The 24,391-nt window shown below is 39.1% G+C and overlaps 1 pseudogene; it reads right to left on the reverse strand.

Moving 5' to 3' along the window:
• Positions 1 to 280: 280 nt before the first annotated feature.
• Positions 281 to 13,785, reverse strand: LOC120728253 (annotated as a pseudogene).
• Positions 13,786 to 24,391: the final 10,606 nt, after the last annotated feature.

The following is a 24,391-nucleotide window of genomic DNA, read 5'->3' on the forward strand; positions in this document are numbered from 1 at the left end:
TTATTATATTGTTCATGCCTACGATCAGATTGGCACATTTGAGAAACTTTAGCAGATTAAACTCCCTTTCATCCTAATTAATGTCTCCATTGTTTCCTCTGACACTGTGCAAATATTTTACATTACATATAGTTGTAATTTCTTGACATTAAAATGACATCACTAATGAATTTCTGTTGACTCAAGAATTTCATGCAGACATTTGTTTCAGAGTTTGTTGTTTTTTAAATATGATGGTGTTGTAAACTTTGAGATACAGAACTTAATTCCTGAGCCTTTCTCACCCCCCAGTTTTGTCCGGGATCGCTGTCTTGTCCAGTTTGGTGATGATGTCTTCCTTAACATCAGAGAGCTGAAACACACAGTCGTACCTCCTCCAGTCCTCTGGCTTGATTGATGAAACATTCAGCTCAACGCTCATCTGGAAGCTCCCGTCGTGGTTGGGAAGGATCTCTCCATGCTCCACACCCTCATGAATTTCCTCTTCACCTCTCCGCCAGAACATCATGGCTCTCTCTGGGTAGAAACCTGTAGCATGGCAGCTGACTAGAGAGGAGGGAGTCCTCTGCAGGAGAGAAACTGAGGGAAGAACTGGGAAAAGATAAAAACAAAATAGGGAGAGAGGCTTTATCTGGGACAGCTGATAGTCATTGATGAAATGCTTGTCTATGCACTGGTTCATTTTCCTTGAAATGGTGCTGTAGAATAGAAACAGAAAGGGAAGCTTTTGCAACCATATATAATAGCATATGTAATTCTACCTGTTCTCTGCAGAAATCTCCTCCATATTTCACATACTTCTTCAGCCAGTCGGGGCACCTGTTGATGTAGTAGTTCTTGTTGTGCTCTAATCTGGGTTTTTCAGTATCCCACTGCAGTTTCGTGACGACAGCCTGTGGCTTAGGAGTCAATCCATGTTAATGTCTCAGGTCCACAACGCTATGAAGTCTTCCCCATCATAACCATACTGATTAAAGCCTGTGATTTTAATCAGTCTCATCGTCCCATTCACAGCCATTCATCCTCTGAAAAATGTGAACACCTGACAGGGAGAGAGAGAGAGAATGCAGAGCCAGTAAAGTTGTGGATGGTTAAAGATGATCAGAAAGGTAAATCCTGCGCAAGTCGTCAATTTATCATCAAAACAACACCCGCATCATAAGAGGAAAAGAAATTCTCATCTTTATTATTCTTGTCCTTGGAAGTAACCATTTACTTCAGCTACTGTTGATGTACACAGTGACAGTGACCTTGTATATAGCAGATATTTTTCTTGCCATCCCTCTAACAGAACAAATTAAACTAGGTCAGTAATTTATTCTGGTCACTAGACAGAGTAAATATCTTACTTGTAATTTACTTATGTGGTAGACTAAGTGTTTTAGGTGTGTAAATGAAAACCTCCAAATAAATGAAATAAATTATGATGGGAGGATGTAAGTCTCGCTGTGTGTGAATGAAAAGAGCAACATTTTAGGTAAAGGGTGATATTAGTGTACCTGCAGTTTGGTTTAAGCGCTTCTTCAAACTATTAATATTGGCTCTGAAGACCTGCTGATTCCCAGAGCACTTCTGCGTGTACCACTCCAAGTGCTGAGGATCTTTTTTTACTAACTCCTGCATCCAGTCCACTTTGGGTTCAGCTCTCCTGAGGCTGCTGTCGCAGTAGCCCACTAAAACCCCATCAACTAAAGCCGCACCAACAAATTCTGGGAAGTCTGAGATCCCAGAGGAAGCAGTGATGAAATATTTCAGGGAGTGTTTCACTGTTGAGGAAAACATGCCATTAGAACACAAATGGAAGAATGAATCTATCCATCCATCCATTCGCTTCCGCTTATCCTTTTCAGGGTCGCGGGGGGTGCTGGAGCCTATCCCAGCTGTCAGGGCGAGAGGCAGGGTACACTCTGGACAGGTCGTCAGTCTGTCGCAGGGCAGAATGAATTTATTTATAATGTAATTTTACTAATAATTCAGTATTTATTGCTCTTAAAAAATTCCTTCTCGTGAATTTTAAGCTAATTTCATCTTAAGTCAAATCTATCATATCTGTATTATATACTTCTATCTCCTTTTTATAGGACTGTCTCAGGTTAAAATAGCAGATTGTCGCTTTGTTGGCTACACTGCCCCCCAGTGTTTAAATATGGTATAATAACAAATGATGTACTAATATTCTCATTTAAACTCAATAGTAGTAGCAGCCGTATCACCAGGAGTAGTAGTAGTACTATTTGTTGCTGATATACAACTAATTTAGTTACATTGATGGGAACTGCGTGTGACGATATCAACGGGTTGACAATGTCAGCAGTTCTTCCTCGTGATAACTGCGGATTAAATATCAATAATATTAACTAAATTAGGAGGAGATGTTTCAGCAGTGCATTTATGAGCTATTTCTAACTTCCTCCTACGTGTAAATAATTGTAATTTAGGAGATGATAAAATTAAAGACGAAAGTAAAACTAAAAACGCAGCACCAGAGTGCCGTTATACAGGAAGAAAGGACAATACACTGTGTTGCAGCACAGACGTGCTTTACAGAAATAAAAAGGGATAATTTTACCTGAAGATGAAACGTGACAGGAGAGGGAAAAAGACACAGGCTGTTCATCCTGTTTGTATAAATAAGATGGGTCCTAAATAGGCCGCTGATAAGAAATGTGAAGAGAGAAACTGGGGGTGTGAAAGCGTCTCTGACCAATAACGTCACATTTAGATGCTGGCAGAACACACCGGCCGACCAGTCATAACTTATCGTGCTGAGTGCGAAAGTGAAGCACTGCATAATAAGCTGGGTTTTTTTTTTCCTGTTTTTTCTGTTTTTTTATGATTCAGCAGTTGAGCTTTTATGCCAATTTTACCACATTTGCCTTTTATTTCAAAAACTTGTTAAAATAGGTCAGCATATGTCAGAGATGTGTCTTACTGTAATTAACTTTTAGGACCTAAAAGACAAAAGCATTGTCCTCCTGATTAAAAATGTAGATTTTTTTTAAAAATTTATTTTCAATTAATTACTTTTTTAAAAATGCGATTTATAATGCAGTGACTGCTTCATCAAACGATTATCATTGGATTTAAAGCAACTTCTTTTTATGTTCCGCTTTTTAAAGGTATCTGACAATTAATAAAATATAAATGTGTATAATCTTATTATTGTTGTTGTTGTTTATTTATGTCGTGATAGACTCCCTCTCTATCATAAAAAGTCTCCTTCCTTTACATAAATAAACAAACCTTCAGTTAATCGAGTCACGATGTTTATATCCTCCTTGTCTCCGGGTTGGTGCTGTCGGTATCACATATCTCGCGATAATTTGGTTATCTCCTTTAAATTAGAAGAAATGGTACTCTTTTTATTTTGAGTTAAACGTTTTAATATGCCACTATAATGCTTTAAAAAGGCAATAAAAATATAATTGAATCTAAGTAGTGAGTAAAAGGTGTTTCAAAAGCACCACGAAAGGAGGAGGTAGACTTTGAATGGAACGCGTTCCCGCGAGGTTTCGTTTAGTTTAGTTGAGTAAATGCCACGTCTTATTCTCAGCCACCAACATCATCAACGTAGGCAGAAATATTGGTAGTTCTGAGCCCAGGACAGACGGTTATCAAGTGGCCGACACTCGGTGATATCTGGCACAATCTGGTAAGATTTTAATCTTTATTTTTTTCTGTTATCATGTTGCATTCAGACATGTTGCTTCTGCTGCAGCAACATGCTAGCAAGTTTAGTAACTAGCTAGCTAGCCAGCTAGCAGACTTTCCTAACAGCTAATTAAAACCTGCGGTCAGTGGTCTTCTTTGAGCGGCTTTTGCTGTTTACTTTGAGATTAAAGTTGATGCTCTCACAGGGATTATCCACTTTCACCCACCAAACAGTGAGCAAATAAACAATCACAAGAGAAGACAAAGCTAGCTCAATCAAAGTCCGATTACCTTCACTTCATTGTATCGTCACAGCTAAAATGATACGGCTGCAAGCACACATCAGCAGATGCTGGTGCACATACACATGCAGCGATGTATTACAGTATTATATCAAAGCAAACCAGCTAAAAGCACAAAAAACACAAGCTACAAAGTTTGCTTTTTGATTTGAAGAGCTTCAGTCTGGAGTTACAGCAGTGGACAGTTGCAACGGCTTCATGCAAACTCTGATGAATTAAGGATAATTCGCTGTTATCTTGATCAGTTCACTGATCAATCGCCACATTTGGTGCGGATCCCATTTCTTACTGGAAATGGGATCCGCGTCCTAAGACGCACGGAATGACATACGTAGTCATATATTAATAGGTTAGGCTTATTAAGGCTTATTTTTTGACGTCTCAGATCTTGGCGAATAGCTCGAATCCTGCATTTAAAGAAAGTGCTCGTTTCTGCAGTAACTTGTCTGTACATGCGTAGTTTCTAATTTCCTCTTGAAATACCTTGGATGTCACACAAACTGTTTGGGCCAAAGATTGATTCTGACTCATACTCTGTTCTTCTTGTGATTTTTAACTCACCATGAACAGAACGTGATCCTAAAATATGGCTAGATGTTTACTGATTAAATAAAGATAACATCGAGGACTATGCTCAATAACTTGTTGCACTGTCTGTACATCACACCCGGAAAACTCTGGCTGATTGACCACAACCCCGTTTCACACTTGGCTCAGCGATTAGAGGATTCATCAGGTGGTCCTTTTGTCCCTCTGTGGGGGGTTCAACTCCCACTATGTTTATATTGTTGGACTTCTCCACCATTTGAACCTCAGAACTGCCGAACAGCTTTCTCGGTGAGATGTGAAACCTCCTTCAAGCAACTTGGAAGAAGGTCCAGAACGCTTTTTCTTTGCAAGCTCCTTTGACTACGATGACCCTGGGATGTACTTGAGAACCCTCACAAGAAAGGGAAGCACTCTTCTTAATTTCCTAAGTTTATTTAGAGGGTTTATGCAGAAAATAGCTTTCTTGTCTGTACTTATGTATTGCTTACACCCCAACAGAGTTTATGTTGCCCGTAACCGAGGAGTCGTTAGAGGTTCTTGAATATAATTCTGTTCATCTTACTACCTACTGAATGGACTAGTCCAGAGGACTAAAAATTGTTTGATTAAGTGGGACTATTTTTACGGGCAGCGACGAAACCTAAGGTGTTTCACCGAAAAAAGTTAAGTTCGTGTAGCTGTTGTTGCCAGTTTGACCTTAAATTTTCCGTTAGTTCAGTTATGTTATTTGAATCTTGTTTTGAGGTATTATAGAGTTGCTGTTTCTTTGTAAATATTGTTTTGGGTCAACAAAATGGTGAATAAAATCATTGCTACACTGGACAGCATTCAGGTTTCTCCTGCACCTTCTTTGACCGGCTAAAGTCAAGTCCAACCCCAACACTTAGAAAAACATTAATTCTAACTTTGGGGAAGTGTTTTGCGGGCTTGACTTTTCCTGTTCCAAACTGTGCACTAAGCCAAAGGTCTGGTGTGGAAGGACATTAACTGAATTCCAGGACTCTAACCCAAAAGCAAATCACCTTTTTGGGATGTAGTGCATATTGCGAAGCAGGGCCTTCTGGTTCTGACCTCACAAAATATGCTTTCTGGTCAACAACTCAATTTTTTTTTTTTTTTTTTTACTCTTTTTGTTTGAGGCAGATGAATGATTAATCGTGTATATTTCCCAGTGCAGCAGCACTCTGGCACTGGGAATAAGCAGAGAAACATTGGAGCTCGCTTAGTGTTCTCCAACTGACTCCAATCAGAGGAATGCCAACAATTTACATTTAATTTGTGGTACATTTGAGTGCACCGTTGAAACGTTCCCTTTTGCTGGAAAAATGTACAAAAAATATACTTTTCGCCCTGCACCTTTATAGTTCTACATTAAAAATCCCATTGCCAACCTGCTATAGCAGCTTTATTCTCTTTTTTCTCCACACCTGTTTTTTACATTCATAAATAGATAATTGGTTATTGGCACGGGAACCAACACCAAAGAGAAGTGAAACTAATAACCACCATTGCGCTTTGAACAATTGATAAGAACAAGCACAGCATGTAACTTAGGCCAAAGTCCACACAGGTGTTTGCCAAAAAAGGATGAATAAAAGGATCAAAGGTAAAGAAAGTGGACAATTGTCAGAGGAAAGAGACCAAAACCTGTCTCATCCTCCTCCTCTCTATGGCTTTGAACTTAGACATTCCCTTTGTTTACTTGAGATGGATTTCTTAGTTCGCCGGCCGGAACAAAAGAGGCACAAAAGTTAGATGAAAAATTGAAACAACACCCTCAAAGCACAGTGATTTTCATAATAAAACCCAGGGGTAAGTGAAAACAAGTGAAATACCAAAGGGGATGCCAGCACCTAGACAAAAAAAACTGCAGCTTTACACAATACTTTTGGCTATACCAGGGGACAGATAGCTATTTCATTTTGCCTTCTATTTATTTTGTAAAAGTATTTTTTTTAAACTTGCCTAATAACAACAATTTTTAAAACAACTGTGTTTTTAGGTCTTCTTTGCCCCTTGCTTTGTTAACCAAAAGAAAACCCACAGAAAATTTCGTGGACCTAATTTACATTTTTCAATCGATTACTTTTTACTTTTACTTTTGTTAAAAAAACAATACAGTTAAACCAGCGTTGATTTTGCATAATGTAATAACATCTTTATTGAGTTTGTTCATAGCTTATCTGTGTTTTCCATGCAGTCTCTAATGGTTGTTGCTAATTCCCCAACCCCCCTTTTTTTTAGCTTCACGTGCCTGGTGAGAACTTTATATGCATGTTATCTCGTTTGGTTGACAAAAAATATTTACATGAGCGGAAACTAATGATTTCTTTTATTGTAGTACTTTCTATCCTAGTTGAGCATTTAGCTTTATGTGACCCAGTGACCATATATCACTGTGTTTGGTTACCTTTGGCTTACACGTATTTCATCAATTGCAGCTGCCTAGAAAATGGGGACGGTTGCTCGAATGTTTCCAATATGTTCCTATTAATTTTCTTTTTTGTTCCTTTCCTTCTCTGCTTTATTGACTTTACTTCTTTCCTCCATTTCTCAATCTCCTCTTTCCCATCATCCCCTCTGTCCAGTTCTTCCCCTGTTCAGTTATCGCTCGTCCAGAAAAACTCCCTTCCTTCCTCCAGTCAGCTGCTACGCTGCAGGTTTCTATCCTGGACAGAGCCGTGATGTTTTGGAGAAAAGAGGAGCTGATATTCCTGATGGTGTTGGAAAAAGGAGATATCCTCCCAACGATGGATGGCACCTTCCAGATACTGTGATCTGAATGTTTCATTCGTCAAAACCTGAAGACTTGGTTGGAAGATACGGAGTGTTGTGTTTCAGTTCTTGAGTGGTGGCAGAGAATTATCATCGTCACCCAACTGAATGAAAATAATGAATCAGAAACCACAACTGTGAGAGATAAACATACTTAGGACTGGCCAGAGTGGAGTGAAGCTCCTTATTCAATTTGCTGATATTGTTGATTGGCTAACGTTGTGCTTGTATGTTTGTCCTGAAGAATAGCTCTTACTATGTGAATACACCTAATGGAGGGTCATCCCAGACGGGAAAAAAGTTTATTTCATATTTTTTTCACTGGTTTAAATGCAATCCATTACTTCTCTTAACCTTCTTAAGGACAACATATTTCTTTCAGAAACCATGTAAAAATGGACATTGTGAATTTGGAATTTTATCTTTCAATTTTTTTTCCCAAAATGTCTCTTTTTTATTATAGTCATAATAAACCACTGTCTCATATACATCAAAGACCGATTTGGGTACCACCTATACTGATCTGGTGTATTTGTGTTAGAAACAAAGGTACAACAAAGGTATGCAACACTGGCCTGACTGTGGAATTCAGAAAACCACCTCGACTTCACCTAACACCTAACTTCAGAAGCTGCGGCCCTTAATGTATTGGCCCGGACTTTGGAACACAGGGCATTGATGCTAATGAGACGCTGTTTTGATTACTGTCTTCAGACGACCTCATGTCTCACTGACTGGCCTCCAGGTGAGCATGGAGCCCAGTCATGCTGGCTCCCTTTCTTCAGTTCATTGACCTTATAACTGAAGAAGAAGCTTCTCGGATGCGAGGTTCGATTGAAATTCTTCACGCAACTTAAAGAAGTCCGAAGCTTCCTTCTTTGCAAGCTCCTTTGACGACGTCTGACCTGGATGACTGAGCAACCTTCACAAGACACTGTTCAATCAACACTTCAATTAATGGATCAGCTTTACATGTTTACAGAACACTTCTCTATCCTGTAGGCTCTCCTGGAGTAACTGACTAGCAGGCTGGTACAACTGTTATTCCACGCTTATGTTTGTGCGGGGGCATTGATGTGCATGCAACTTCAAACAGTGTGAGTTAACTTCAAAAGGTTCTGTGTTTTTGTGTAATCTCACTACTGATTTTCCTCCGTTCTGCTCTGGAACCTGCCCTCCTTACCATACTCATTAAAAAGATAAAAACTGACACACAACATTTTCCAAACCTCAAAACCTCTGCCCAAACTTAATGAAACTGAACAGAGTTAGTAAATAAACAAATGGAACTAATTTAAACATACAAAACTAATAAACTCCTGGTAGCATCAGGGTTGCCTCCTTCTGCCGCCGTGAGGCTGACCCTAGCTGAATGCAAAAAACTTGGCATACGGAGGAAACACTCCTGTTGCCCCTCTATGGCCCCTGTTGTTCATTTCATTACCATCAAATCAGCCTGAAACTCGAAATAAACCCCATCTCCCGCTGCTCTTTTAAATGACCACATCAGATGGGTCAGCGGGCACGGTGGCGCCAGTGTCCGGCCAGCTCGCTTCTGTCAGTGCGCCCCAGGGCAGCTTGTGGCTACAATGTTAGCTGCCACCACCAGGTGTCTGATGTGTGAATGCGTGTGAATGGACTGAATGTCGTGTTTTAAATCCGCTTTGGGTGGGTCCTTAGGGACTGAGTAAAGCGCTATGCAAACACCGGCATTACCAATTTACATTAAATATCTCAGAAGTTTAACTGACTTTGATGCTCTGATTAAAAAATGTTCACTCCTTCAACCATTAAGCTCTGTGGAATTTATAGATTAACCCGATGAATACGCCGATGGGTGGATTTTCTTTCCTCTTCTAACATCTTTCATTTTATCCTGTTTATTTGATTTTTTTATTTGTTTTTTATGAGCAGAGGACCCCTCTGATCTGACAGTTCCCACCATTCCTGCAGTAGTTGTTTTTGTTCTCATCATCGTTGCCTGCTGATGGATTTGCTGGTTTACAAAATAGACGAAAGGTGTTGAGAGTCAGAAGCAAAGTGCGAAGCTCTCAGTTACATTATTTATGTATTACTGTCGAATAAAAACATGGTTCATCCTGAATTATGATAAAAGAGTGGATTGGGGTTTTTTCTTCAGTTTCAGAGAGGCGACTCCTACATCATGTAAGTACGGCACTTTATTGTTCGTTATTTTTTTTTCCGCTTTGGTCTGGGACAGTTTGGATTTTTCAAACATTATTTGTGTTAACCGATATATTTTTTTCTTTCGGCTTTCAACAGCTCTTTGACAAACAATGCTTTAACAGATTCAAACTGAATCAGGTTAAATAGACAAACGCAGGACTCTTCGCCTCTCCAGTTAAAAGAATAAGAGTTGTTTTTTAATTGTTATATGAACTTGACTTTTGTTTACCTTTTACATTGTTTTTATTTTAAAAAAAAGAAGTTCAAATGTTTACAATAATTCTAGCATTTTCATTTTTGTCTACAACGTCTCTTTATCATTACAGTTAAAACTGTTCTTTTCCTGTTCTAAACTTTTTAGGGACACACAAATTTGTTGGCAGTGGTGCGTCTTTCTATTCTGTCTTTAGAACCGCTTCATTTTCTATTGATTGTTGTTGTGTTTAAAATGTGAGCTTCTGTGGTCACGTGATACATTTTGATTTATCAAAACTGTTTCAAAGCTGCTCTTTATGTTTGAGTGCAGCAGTTGAACAGAATATCCACAAAGAGATTTTTTGTGTGTAGTTTCATATATTTGTCCTCTGTTTTTCTTATATTTGATTTACGTTTGTTTTACAAACATGTTTTGTCATATTAAAGATCCGTTTACGCTTCAGTCTGTTTAAACTTTTATGCGCCGTTTGTTTTGTTTGACTGTTTGTTTGTGTTTCCTGGAAAAAAGAAAAAAAGAATTCTCATATTTTATTTATGATTTTTTGAATTGATTTTCTCAGGCTACATAAACAGGATCTATTCTTATGTATTTCTAATTATTGATGTCAAAATAAATCGAAATACGTAACGTCCAACAGATGGAAGAGTGTGCCGTTCTTAACAATTATAGCATGATTTATTTTCTCAAACTTCCCTCAAGAAGACGGGACCAACAAACATCTGTAAATTATGGAGCTGCCATGTTGTCATTCCTTCTGTTGGTCCCTCATGTGCATTACTGGGGTAATCTTTAGGAGAAAAGTGAAAAATAAAACTCCTCAAATAATAGAAAACGAAATACTATCTTTACAAGTCACACAATATTAGACTATCCGAACCCTTACTCAATATGCCAATAATTTTTCAAAGACCAAAATTATAATCAGCTTGGCTGGAAACCCAATATAATATAATAACATGATTAATAATTATTACATAAATTATACAGTGAATAAAAAAAATAAATGAAAGAACTAGTTGCCTTCGTTTGCTAGAGCTGACTGTTAAACGTACGGTGAAAGAGTTCAGGGCTACCGGCAGGCCGCTGGTTGGGCACGTCGCTGCTAGCCCCCTCTGGTTCAGCTCCGTGGCTGCTCTGTGACCCCACGTCTGGGGCTCTCCTCAGTTTCTTCCAGGAGGGTGGCACAGTGGTCCTCCTTGGGCACTTAGCTGCGGTGTCGGGCCTCTGGATGTCTGGGGCCTGGAATCTCTCCCTGCCTGACGCTTCATTGCCATGGGGGACGGAGCTGTGTCCGGCGTGCTTGCATCAATCATATTCCCAATATTTAAGTATTACTGTTCTTACATTATTTAGGTACTTGCACAATATTGTGTGTATGTTGTTGTTTCTATTTCGGTTGTTTTCTCTTTCTTTTTCCTCTCTCAACACTGTCACCTCTCTCCCTCTGTGTTTTTCCCTCTCCTCTCCCTTCTTTCTCTCCTCCATTTCCTATCCCCAGTCGTGTCTTTTCCTTTCTGTACTATTTTAATTAATATTCATTTCAAACAGAGTTCAGGGTTTTTTCGTTCTGTACATCACTGAAGCCACATTTGTCTTTTTACCCAAGACCCAGAAAAAAAAACACACTCTTAGCGGTGTCCTCTGCAGGTGAATCATCTGCACTGAGGGACCTATGATTATACTTCATTCTTTATTAATATTTTTATTAAGCTGTTAAACTTTATATTCAGTCTTTCCGAGGACTGAAACTTTGGACCAGACGACAGGATATTGATATAGTTTCTTGGTCTGAAAGTTTTAGAAGACACAATAGCTGCTCAATTGATTTCTATTTCATTTTTTATTTCCATTAAGAAACCGGATCAATTTTTTCAGCTTTTACAGCAGTTTGAGTTGATCTTGAGCCACAGTTTTTATCATTTTACTTTAATGTTACGGATGAGGACGACGGAGATGAAGGGAAGCGTCATGTAACACCTTAACAAAACGTTTTCACACACACTAAACATAAAATACATTGATTCAAACTCTAAATCAACTCCAACAGTTACAGGAACAACAACAAAGAGCACCTAAAAGAAAAAATATAAAAGAAACACTGTAACAAAAATAAAAAAAAAAAAAAAGAATTTGTTGTACTTCAGCTTTTTGTCTTCCTTCCATTTCTTAAAAAAATTGGCCTTTGATCGTCACCTTTCCATCGAACCTCTTCTTAAGTTCAACATTTTCAGTTTCTTCAGTTCTTATGTGAACATATCACTTTCTGTTCATGATTACATTTAGCTTTAATGTTTCCTCACACTACGGTCTTAAATCTCCTGTCTTACAACATCAATACAGGAGAAATCTATACAAACAAGAGAAATATATGCCATAACAACAGAGGTACAAATTCCATGCAAGCATATGAGACTGCCAGCCAATACCGCACTACCAAATCTTCATACAGTACCCTGTAGATAACTTAAAGCGGATCTATTCAGCTTAGGTTGCATCATTCACACCACAAATGTAAACATCCACACACACACACATATGTGTGCACCTACTGTTCTAAACTGAGCCCGTCACTGTTCACCTGTTGAGCTACATGTCGTCCTTGCTGTCGGTTTCCCAAATGAAAAAACAAGATCAATTTTTGTTCCTCACTGTCGCAAGCTGGAACCCCTGAAACTATAGATGAGTGATTCAGAATAATAAAATAAAAATTATTTTCTAGGACTCTACTGTTATATGAAGTACATACCATTATGCCGTTAAGTGGAAAACTCAGGCGCATCTCACCATGATCTGTTTCTTTTCCAGCTAAAGAATCCACAAGATTGCCAGGAGGAGTGAAAGTCCAACAGCAGCTCCAAACACACAGGACCCACAGGCATACTCTGAGAGAGCAACTGAAACAGTCCCACAATGTGGCTTCATTCACACAATTAAAACGGAGCTTCCAATGCTTCAATGCCTCAGTTTGAGAGTTCTTATTGGCATCAATACTGTCAATCTTTTTCTTTTTTCTTCTGTTAGTTGATGGTTTGTATTCACAGGGTTGCAAATGAGATGCGTTTTTGTAATGTGAATCTAGGAAAGAACAAGTCTAAAATTCTACTTTGACAACTTCAGGGGGTAAAGAAAAAAAAACAATCAGTGCTTTGTAAACAGCCACACAGCTCCCCACTCCGTTCCTCTTTCTCCCCCTAAAGCCTACGCCCTAAATCAACCTTTTATTGTTGTTGTACCATTCATCTGTGATAATCCAGCATGTATTTGTGGATACCATAAATTAAATCGGAGTGTCTTGAATCTATGAATCATCACGTAAAGACTACTTCTCTAGCAGGTTTGTAGCATAAACCAAAAATCCAGCTGCGAAATGAGTACAAGAGTTCAACTTGACATCTCCTGCTACGTGACATATTAAAGAAGACAAAGACATATAGCTACAGTATTTTAACAGCAATATAAACATGACTTCTGAGCCTGTCCCCTTCTTTCCTTTTACCACTGTTGCGTTTGGATCACTCTTTTTGCTCAGTTCTTTGGTTATGACTGTCCGTCTCTCGCACCGGCGCGCTGATACACACAGTCTTACCTTCTCCCAGTCCTCTGGCTTGATTGATGAAAAGATTCAGCGAACACTCATCTGGAAAGCTGCGTCATTGTTTGGGAGGGATCTGTCCTTTGTCCACACATCATGCAACTCCTCTTAATCCTTCCTCCAGAAAACATTCCTTGCTCTGTGAGGCATAGAAACCTGTAGCGTGGCAGTGCTAACATCTGAAGGACTCCTCTGAGAGGGAGATGCAACTGCGGGAAGACCGTAAAGCAAATGAGTCTTAAACTGAGCCCGCATGTTTTGAAACAGATGTCATTGGGATATTTTTTTTCTTTCCCTCGGAATGTATTGTGGTTCGGACTCTCCTCTCTCCCCTTCCTTACCTCCCCCCAATGGCGTACATAACATATGTCCTGCACCGACTAAGAAATCTAATCCTACCTGATCTTGCCGAAAAGCTTCTCCCATATTTCACATACTTCTTCAGCCATTCGGGGGCACCTGTTGATTCGGAGTTCCTTGTTGTGTTCTAATCGAGCTTTTTCAGTACCCATTTCTGTTTGTTAATTGACAGCCTGTGGTTTGGGAGCAATCAATGTTAGTGTTTGCAGGTCCAATGCTATTGAGTCCTCCCCATTTGTTAACCGTAACTGATTAAAACCTTTTCAATTTCTTCAGTCTCATCATCCCCTTCACAGCCATTCATCCTCTGTAAGATGGCACAGGACCTGTAAAGGCAGGAGATTGAAGCAGAGCAAATGTCATCAGTTGATTATAATTAGGGGAATTAAATTAGTTTTTGACCTAATATAATATTACACTATACATCTATCGGGCAGGAGAACAATCAAAAGAAAATGCTGCGCAGTTCTAGACTACATGGGACACTGTGAGGTTGTCACAGACACTTAGGATGGAGCTTGCTAGTAATGGCAAAGGCCTATAACCCTACTCATAGCACTCTTGGTGCAAGAATGGCATTGCATAATGTAAAATCCATACAGCAAGTACAATAATCTGATAAACCTACCAGAACTTCTCCATGAAGTATTAAACAAAAAGATGTTTTTTTTATTTGTACTTGACAGATTTGAGGATAAACAAAACATAACAAAAGAAATATATCCTCCTGTGATTTATTTATTTTTCTTACAAACCTGTGTTTAATGAATGCAGCATGTGTTTGCATGTGGCCTTACCCGACTACTACAGCCCTTGTACTAACACCAAATGACCAAAACACCTGGAGACAACATAATCTGCTAAGTCATAAAATACTGACAGCAAGCTAAATTAAACATGGACGTTACACATAGCCTATCTATGTCTTATCTTTTTACCTCTAGTTGGTTTAAGCGTTTGCTTCAAGCTATCAATGTTGGCTCTGAAAGACCTGCTTGATTTCCGAAACACTTCTCAGATACCAGTCCAGTTCTGAGGGTCGTCTTTACTAGTTTTTCATTCTAGTCCTGTGTGGGCTCGAGGCTGTCCTGATGTTGCTGTCACAGTAACCCACCTGAACTCCATTAACCGAAGCAGAGCCACCAACCTCTGGGAAGTCTGGGAGTCCAGTCGTGGCAGTGGGAACTATTTCAGGGGTATTTCACTGTGAGGAGAGAAATTTTTAAGTTTCGAGCTACATTTTAGAAGTGTTTTTAATAAGGCTGTTTATCACAGATGGGTTACCTAAGAAATGTTATAAACCTGAAATAAATTTTGTCCTTTTTACTCATGTAAGATAAAGATTGTACATTAACCAAGAGAATCAAATGAAAGGGAAAACTAGTCTTGTTATTTACGCGTCATTTCCACTAGACTATGTTTTATGAGACAGCCACACCAACTTGGTCATGAGTGGGCAGACCATAGACTTATGGCAAGTGACAGGATGTTGCCATGAGGGCGGCAAAACTACCCATTTCACGTGGCGCAGGAGGAACCGGATGTTTCATTTCACCCGTTTCTTTCTTCTTCAGTTTCTTCTTCTTATTTACTCCATCCCAACATATTTGTTAGACCACTTTTAAAAACAACATGGCTGACTGAATTACTTTCCAGTGAAAAAACAGTGATAAAAGTTTTACAAAAAACTACATTAAAACACACCACGAAAATCTAAATAACAATAACATAACAATAAATACATTGAAAAAAGATTTTTTAAAAAAATGAATAAATAACTTGTAAACATGAATTAAACTAAATAGATATTAAAAATATGAATTAACTAAAATTAACCAAGTAAAGAAGATTAAAGTAACCCAAAAAAAACTTGCCTAAGACCTACAAACTTCTGGTATACTCCTAGGAACGCCTTGGCAAAAGAGTTTGTTTTTAAAAGTGAATTTAAAAATTGCAAGTGTTGTGCCGTCCCCCCTAATATGGAGGCGCACTATTACACCAATTTTCCATTTGCAAGCCACAACAGCAAAAGCTCGGTCCCCCTGGCGTTTCGTCTCCACATGGCAACAACAATGCGTTGCCGCGGTTTATTGATCTATTGTCTTGTAATTTGTTTAATCTTGTATAATTTCTGTTTTATTCGATTAATTTCGACCTTTCCGCTCTGTCATTGCCAAATTTCACGTTGTACTTGAAACTATAGGTAATCTAGATATAAATATAAAAATCGTATTTTATAAATAAATACATAATAGAAAAAATAACAAATGAACACACACAAACAAGAGAAGTTCTTATTTGATCTCTGTTTGCAAACAGTGCGTTCAGATCGATAATTCTGTCCAAAAAAGGGGGAAAGATTTTTTATTTACATTTAATTTTAATTAATTCTGATTTGCCTCTAAAGACAAAGCCCAATCACTTTTTTAAAAGCAAATAACTTTAAACCGGCTCGCTTAAAAGTATGAAGTAAAAACTTCCCAGCTTGTTGCCTCCACCGTGATTAGTAACCAAATACAGACATGTCATCAAATCAAAACAACCCTTCCAAACAATCCCTGCAGAAGGCAAGTAACATTTTTAAGAGTTACGATGTGATCTCTGCTGAAGAGCAGTGTACAGAGAGGAGCAGTTCAAGAACTTCAATTTTGTTCTGGAGCAATCCTTGAGCTCCAACCTTTGTCAGCCGATTTGAAACATGCTTCGTCTCATATGCCTGTGGAATGTGGGCGTGTCAGACCTGAAGTCTCACTTCTTCCCTCATGAGCTGAAATCTACAACTACATCAACTCTCACAACCCAAGTTCCCACGCATTTTTTAATAGAAAATATCTCATCCCAAACTGTTTTGAAACAAAAAAGACTATTCAGTCAAACCGTTTCAAGGCTATCAGAATTGTAGTGTATCTACCTATAAGGTTATACTTTCATGCTACACGGTGTGTATTCGGCGATGACAGAGTCAATTATTCGACGATTTAATCAGATATTTATGTCATCCACATTCATTTAATTTTTGTTTTTTTATAAATAAATTTTGTATTTAAATTTCTTGCATTACCCTCGATTTCTGACAGAACTTTTATTTTCAGGATTGATGTTTGTGTTTTCAAATGAGCCTCAACTCACACAACAGAGGTTTAGAACAGAGACCACCACAGTCAGCCACCGAGCAACGGATAAAGTCTGCTTCCTTTTATTTTGTTGGCATTTTAATCTCTGTGTATCTAATTCAGTTCTTATATCAAATAAAAGGTTCAAAAATATTTAAACACATCACTGTCTGCAACTCTTATCTGTCAGGGCACAGTACCATCTATGTTTACCTCATATTGAATAAAATAGCTAGGTTAGAAGGAAAACAGACCTTGTAAAAAACTTTGAACATTTGTACCAACAACACAGAGAAACACAAATGGATTTTAATCTTCTCACACATTTAATATGCCCTTATTAAATAATTTTTAAAATATCATTATCCTATCATCCCAGAGTTTAGTGAAGGTCACATCCTTGCAGCTTCAAACGGAGCATTTTGCGCCATTGCTGATTGCGCGTAGTGGACAGAGAAATGAGGCCTTTATGCCTAACTACACAATTTAGGCCTCATCTAAAGCATACCCTAGTTCTGAAACGAGCATCCTTGTTGTAACATTGAATTATTGACTGAGATTATAAAACTCATCGATAATACTGTTTAACTGAGATCAAAATGTACACGCTCAGCCTGTTTGGCTGGTCCTCCCATACCGCAGATAACTCTCCCACTTTCACTGGTTTAACGCTTTGCATTTGCATGTTCTTCAAACCTGAAAGCTGCCTTCTTTCTATGCCTTACTGTATTGCTTCAGCTACTCGAACGCTGGTGGGTCATCAGCACTCTCAAATGAAATATTTCCCTTTCTGTGGGGAAAATGTGATGACAACTCGGTGGTTCTTCTCACCCCGTCACTGCTCCCCCTGCTAGACAAAAACAGCGCACAGAAAATGAATGTCTCTTCCTGTACAGTAAACAGGTCTCAGTTACTAACAAAGTAAAAAAACAAGTTGCGGCATTTTTATTAATCTTATCCCTGTTTGTAAGCTCGACCCTGAACTACAGGCAGCATAATGAAAAAACAAACTGCTTAATCATTACCGCGTTTAGCAAAGCCCATTATCAAATAACTCACTCAAAATATCACCAAACATATCATTTAAGTACATATAACTACAACATGCATACTTCCAACTTCATTATTGGAGTAAAAATCTTGCTGTAATCTCCCAATTGTTGTTTCTCTCCAGATGAAGAAACCAAAGACTTGCCAGGAGAGGTTTTTTGGGGGTTGTTGTTGGTTTTTAAAACTCTCCGGATCACCTCCAACAACAGGACCAACAGGACAAACACTGAGGAGGAAAACTGAAAAGGTCCAAAATTGTTAAGACATTCACATGCGCCAAACCAAGCTGCTGTTTCCAGTGTTAATGCATCACTTCTGAACATTGTATGCTGGTTAAGAAGAGAACATTTCTCTTTACTGGTCTGTGTTTCATGAGATCTGTATGGCCAGATCTCAGTTTGGATCATAAAGAAAGGAAAATTTGTGTTTAGGAATGGTTTACAATGTAAAAGCAGACACTTTTTACATACTGCTTCAGCCTGATTTAATTAGCATTTTTGGCTTTTTCGTTATCATCACTTCCCTTAGCCCCCATTCTTCTATTACATGCGTTATCTGATTAGGTTGCCTACACTATTGGTGTTATTCACATTTGGTCATGCCATACGATCAGATTTGTGCAGATTTGAGGAAACTTTAGCAGATTAAACTCCCCTTTCATTCCTAATTTCTGTCTCATTGTTTCCTCTGACACTGTGCAAAATATATTTTACATACATATTAGTTGTTAATTTCTTGACTTTAAAATGACTCACTAATGACATTCTGTGACTAAGACTTTCATGCAGCCATTTTGTTTCAGAGTTTGTTGTTTTTTCATTATGATGGTGTTGTAACTGCCAGATACGGAACTTAATTCCTGAGCCTTTCTCACCCCAGTTTGTTCCGCGATCGCCCTGTGTCTTGTCCAGTCCTGGTTGATGATGTCTCCTTAACATCAGGAGAGCGTAAACACCACAGTCGTACCCTCTTCCCGTCCTCTGGCTTGATTGATGAAACATTCAGCTCAAACGCTTCATCTGGAAGCTCCCGTGTGGTGAGGTAAGGATCTCTCCATGCTCCACACCTCTCATGACTCTTCCTCTTCACCTCTCCGCCAGAACATCATGGCTCTCTCTCGGGTAGAAAAACCTTGTATAGCATGGCCGCTGACTAGAGAGGAGGGAGTCCTCTGCAGGTAGAGAAACTGAGGAAGAACTGAGGAAAAGATAAAACAAAAATAGGGACGAGAGGCTTTATTCGGTTTCCTAAGCTGATTATTCATTGATGAATATGCTTGTCTATGCACTGGTTTTCATTTTTCCTTGAAATGGTGCTGTGAATAGGAAACAGAAAGGGAAGCTTTTGCAACCATCTATAATTAGTCGCCCATATGTAATTCATACCCTTTTCTCTGCAGACATCTCCTCCCATTATTTCACATACTTCGTTTCAGCCCAGTCGTGGGCACCTGTTGATGTTAGTAGTTCTTGTTGTCTCTAATCCTGGGTTTTTCAGTATCCCATTGCAGTTTCTTGCGACAGCTGTGGCTTAGGAGAATCCATTGGTTAATGTTGCAGGTCCCACGCTTATGAAGTCTTCCCCATATAACCTATCCTGATTAAAGCCTGTGATTTTTATCAGTCTCATCGTCCCGATTCACAGCCATTCATCCTCTGAATAAAATGTGAACACCTGCCACGGGAGAGAGAGGAGAGAGAATGCAGAGCCAGTAAAGTTGTGGATGGTTAAAGATGATAGAAAGGTAAATCCTTGCCTGCAAGTCCCGTCACATCTTATCATCAAACACAAAACCCGACATCATAAGAGGAAAGAAATTCTCATCTTATTATTCTTGTCTTGGACGTCAACCCATTTACTTCAGCTACTTGTTGATGTTACCAGTGACAGTGACCTTGTTCTAGCAGATATTTTTCTTTCTTGCCATCCTCCTAACAGAACACATTACACAGGTCATAATTTTATTCTGGTCACTAGAACAGCGTAATATATCTTACTTGTACTTTTCCTTCTGTGTTTTAGACTAAGTGTTTCGGTTGTGTAAATGACCACCTCCAACTCACCTGAACTAACTTCTGCTGGGGAGGATGTAAGTCTCGTTGTGTGTGAACTGCCAAGCGCCACATTTAGGTAAAGGGTGCTATTAGTGCTACCTGTCAGTCTTCGTTAAGCGCTTCTTCAAACAACTATAATATTGGCTCTGAAGACTGCTGATTCCCAGAGCATCTTCTGCGTGTATCCACTCCAAGTGCTGAGGCTCTTTTTTTACAATCTCTCATCCAGTCTCACTTTGGGTTTCAAGCTCTCCTGAGGCTGTTGTTCTCGCAGTAGTTAGCCCACTAAAACCCCCTCAACTAAAGCCTCGCACCAACAAATTCTGGGCAGTCTGAGATCCCCGAGGACGCAGTGATGAAATATTTCCGGGAGTGCTTTACTGTTGAGTAAAACATGCCCATTAGAACACAAAATGGAAGAATTAATCTATTCCCTCCATCCATTCGCTTCCGCTTATCCTTTTCCAGGGTCGCGGGGGGTGTGGAGCCTATCCCGCTGTCAGGGCGGAGCAGGGTACACTTGGACAGGTCGTCAGTCTGTGCAGGCCAGATATGAACTTAATTTCTAATGTAATTTTTTACTAATAATTTCAGTATTTATTGCTCTTAAAAAAATTCCCTTTCTCGTGCAATTTCAAGCTAATTTCATCTTAAGTCACATCTATCATATCCTGTATTATATATTCTATCTCCTTTTTTCTAGGACTGTCTCAGGTAAAATAGCCAGATTGTCGCTTTGTTGGCTACACTGCCCCCCAGTGGTTAAAATATGGTTATATATAACCCTAAAGCATAATGTGGGTGATCAAACCTCAACCCCTCTACGATCACTGGTGTTTAAACCGGCACACTTGTTCACTTGCCTGCTGTCATCTAATCTTTCAGATGAAGGGGGAGATGTGTAGGTCTTCTGCTGAGAGCTAAATCTTACCTGAGATGTGGCTGTTGGTTTAATTCTTTCTGCTATTCAGGTGGATTATTTTTCCCAACCCAATGATCACTGGGGCTTCAGTGGATCCATCTTGCCTTTCCTGCTCATCCGGGTTTACCTAACTTGCTGGTGGTTAAAACATGTTTAAAACCAGAGATTAGAAAAATGTATAAATCAAGAATGAAGAAAGCATATAATAATAATAAGACTAAAACTCTTGGTTTTTTTTGGGTGGATTATTGTTATGAAATTTAATTTAAAGTATTTACTCATCTAAGATGGACTTTTTTTGTTTTGTTTGTTTGTTTGTTTTGTTTTACTCTTTTGCTTCAAGGCCTGTAAATGAGCTGCTTCCTAAATTATCTTTTGTTAAAACGGTTGGCATAACACTAATTTGCTTCAGCCAATACCTTTTTGATTAGCTTTATCTCACGCTTTCTTGCTTTGTGCTAGATCTATATTCTGTATTCATTAAGATATTTGAATGCTTATCAAATGTATAAATAAAAAAAAGTAAATAGAACAGACCAGGTGTTGCGATGTGAATGATGGGAACATTTGCCCATTGAGCTGCACCTCTACAACAGCTCATGAGGAGAAAATTGTTCGTTTGACTCTTATAAATGCTAGATCTCTAATAAACAATACTTTTCAGTTAAATGAATCCTTCACATCTAGTGAATTGGATTTTATGTTTCTGACAGAGACTTGGCTTCGTGCTGGAGAGTTCGCCCCATTCTGAGAACTTTTCCTCTTGACTGTATGTTTTCCAGTTCCCCTCGAACTACAGGCAGAGGTCTGGGCCTAACAGCTGTATTAAAATCCAGTTTCCGATGTCGACAGTCAACATCTGACCCCTCCTCCACCTTTGAAGTGCAGTCATTTGTCATAAACTGGAATACTACTTGCTAAATTCAACAAAGAAGTCTTTTTTGAATTTGCAGGGACACATACTGGACCTTGTTTTGTCAATTGGTTTAAACTTTGTCTCACTGAGATTTGTGATACTTTCAGACCATTTTGCTGTTTTATTTCTTGTTATTCTGCCCAATTGTCAAGCTCAACTGTGTGGACTTGATCGGTTGGGTTGCTGTTCAAAATCCAGCAGCTCACCTTTTTTTGGGCAAGAAAGAGTGTGATCCCATTAAACCTATACTGGCCTCCTTACACTGGCCTCCAGTCCATTTCAGGATCTGACCTGCAGTTTGTGCATTGTGCTAGCTCTTCCTTTTCCTTTGAAGTGTTCTCACCCAAGGATCAATGGATTATAGGGTTTCTTTAATGGTGTAAGAGTTTTACATGAAAAAATAAATTCTGAGGTCATGTGTGATATGGTGACCATTGTCAAATTTACCGGCAAATCTAATCATATAATTGAAGTGATCATTCTCAGCACAGGAAATGACATTGGTTTTCTAGCTTATTTTTTTAATCTAAACTGCCTAATGTGGTTGCAGACACCGAAAATCTGAAGCAACAGTATAAACACAATAGTCTGGTTCCTTTCGATGTGGATGAGCTGCAGCTGTACTCTGAGCCCCTTCCCGATGGCCGAACACCTCACCCTATCTCTAAGGGTGAGGACAGCCACCCTTCACAGATTGTTTTCGGGATCTCATTCTTTCATGACCATAGGTGAGGGTAGAGACATAGATCAACTGGTAAATTGAGAGCTTTGCTTTTATGCTCAGCTCTCTCTTCATCACAACTGACTGGTACACTGTCCACATCGCTACAGCCATGGCACCAGTCTGTTTGTTGATCTCCGGCTCCCCTGTCTGAGATACCTAAACTCCTCTACATGGGCAAAAACTTTATCCCTGACTTGTAGTAGGCACTCCAACTTTTTCCAGCTGAGGACCTTGGCCTCAGACTAGGAGGTGCCAGTTCTCATTCTTGTCGTTTCACACTCAGCTGCAAACTTCTCCAGTGCCAGCTCGAGGCCACTGCCTGATGAAGCCAAAACAACCAAATCATCTGAGGCAGAGATAAGATTCTGAGACTGTCCAAGAGCCTTAATCTTAATCTTCTTGGCTAAGCCTAGAAATTCTATGCATAAAAATTATGAACAGAATCAGTTGAATTTAGCAGTTACAGTTCCATTATCAATATAACTTTATTGATTATTGATTTACAGAGATGAGGTGTTGCATCATGTGAGCGACCATCTTTGAACAGAGGGGGGGGTTTACGACCAACTCTCTGCCATCTATAATCCAGTTTTGAGATCCCTTCCCAGACGCCTTAACGCCCACTCACATCCTGGGGCATCTGACCTCAGGAATTCGCATGATAAGGTGGGGCCAGGTTTCACAATGAACACACCCGAAACTCTGGCTGATTGGGACCCACACCCAGTTTCACACCTTGGCTCAGGCGATTAGAGGATCATCAGGTGGTCCTTTTGTCCCTCTGTGGGGGGTTACTCCCACTAGGTTTATATCTGTGACTCTCCACCATTTGACCTTAGAACTGAAGAAGCTTCTCGGATGAGAGTGAAACATCTTCAAGCAACTTGAAGAAGTCCAGACGCTTTTCTTTGCAAGCTCCTTTGACTACGATGACCTGGATGACTGAGAACCTTCACAGACAAGGGGAAGAACTCTTATAATTTAATAAAGTTGATTTTAGAGGGTTTATGAAGAAATAGATTTATTGTTGTAATATGTATTGATTACACCACAGAGTTTATGTTGCCAGTAAAGAGGAGTAGTAGAGGTTTGAATATAATCATGTTCATCTTACCTACCTACTGAATGGAATAGTCCAGAGGATAAATTGTTTGATTAAGTGGACTATTTAAGCAGAAGAACTCAGGTGTTTCAAGGAAAAAAGGTTCAGGTCAGTGTAGCTGTGTGCAGTTTGACCTTAATTTCCGTTAAGTTCAGTTATGTTTATTTGAACTGAGGTTATTATAGAGTTGAGTTTCTTTGTAAATATTGTTTGGGTCACAAAATGGTGAATAAATCACTTGCTACACTGGACAGCATCAGTCTCCTGCACTTCTTTGACCGCTTAAGTCAAGTCCTACCACACTTAGAAAAAATAATTCTACTTCTGGGAAGTGTTTGGGGATGACTTTTCCTGTTCCAACTGTGCACTAAGCAAGGTCTGGTGTGGAAGACATAACTGAATCCAGACTCAACCCAACAGATCACCTTTGGGATGAGTGCAGACTGAGAGCCAGGCCTTCTGGTCTGACCTCACAAAATATGCTTCTGGTCAAAATATTTTATTTGTTTGAAGGCAGATGAATGATATAGTGTATTCCCAGTGCAGCAGCATTCTGCACTGGGAATAAGAAGAGAAACATGAGCTCGCTAGTGTTTCCAACTGCCTTCAATACAGAGGAATGCAAAAAATTTACAATTTAATTTGTGTAAATTTGAGTGCAAAGTTGAAAAGTTCCCTTTTGCTGGAAAATGTAAAAAAAATATAATGCCATGCACCTTTATAGTTATACATTAAATCCATGGACACCTGCTATAGCAGCTTTATCCTTTTTTCTCCACACTTGTACATTCATAATAGATAATTGGTTATTTGCACGACCAAACACCAAAGAGAAGTGAACTAATAAAACATGAGCTTTGAAAATTGATAAGAACAA

The sequence above is a fragment of the Simochromis diagramma genome, unplaced genomic scaffold (genome assembly GCF_900408965.1).
Source record: "Simochromis diagramma unplaced genomic scaffold, fSimDia1.1 OVJJ01000307.1, whole genome shotgun sequence".
Taxonomy (NCBI): Eukaryota; Metazoa; Chordata; class Actinopteri; order Cichliformes; family Cichlidae; genus Simochromis; species Simochromis diagramma.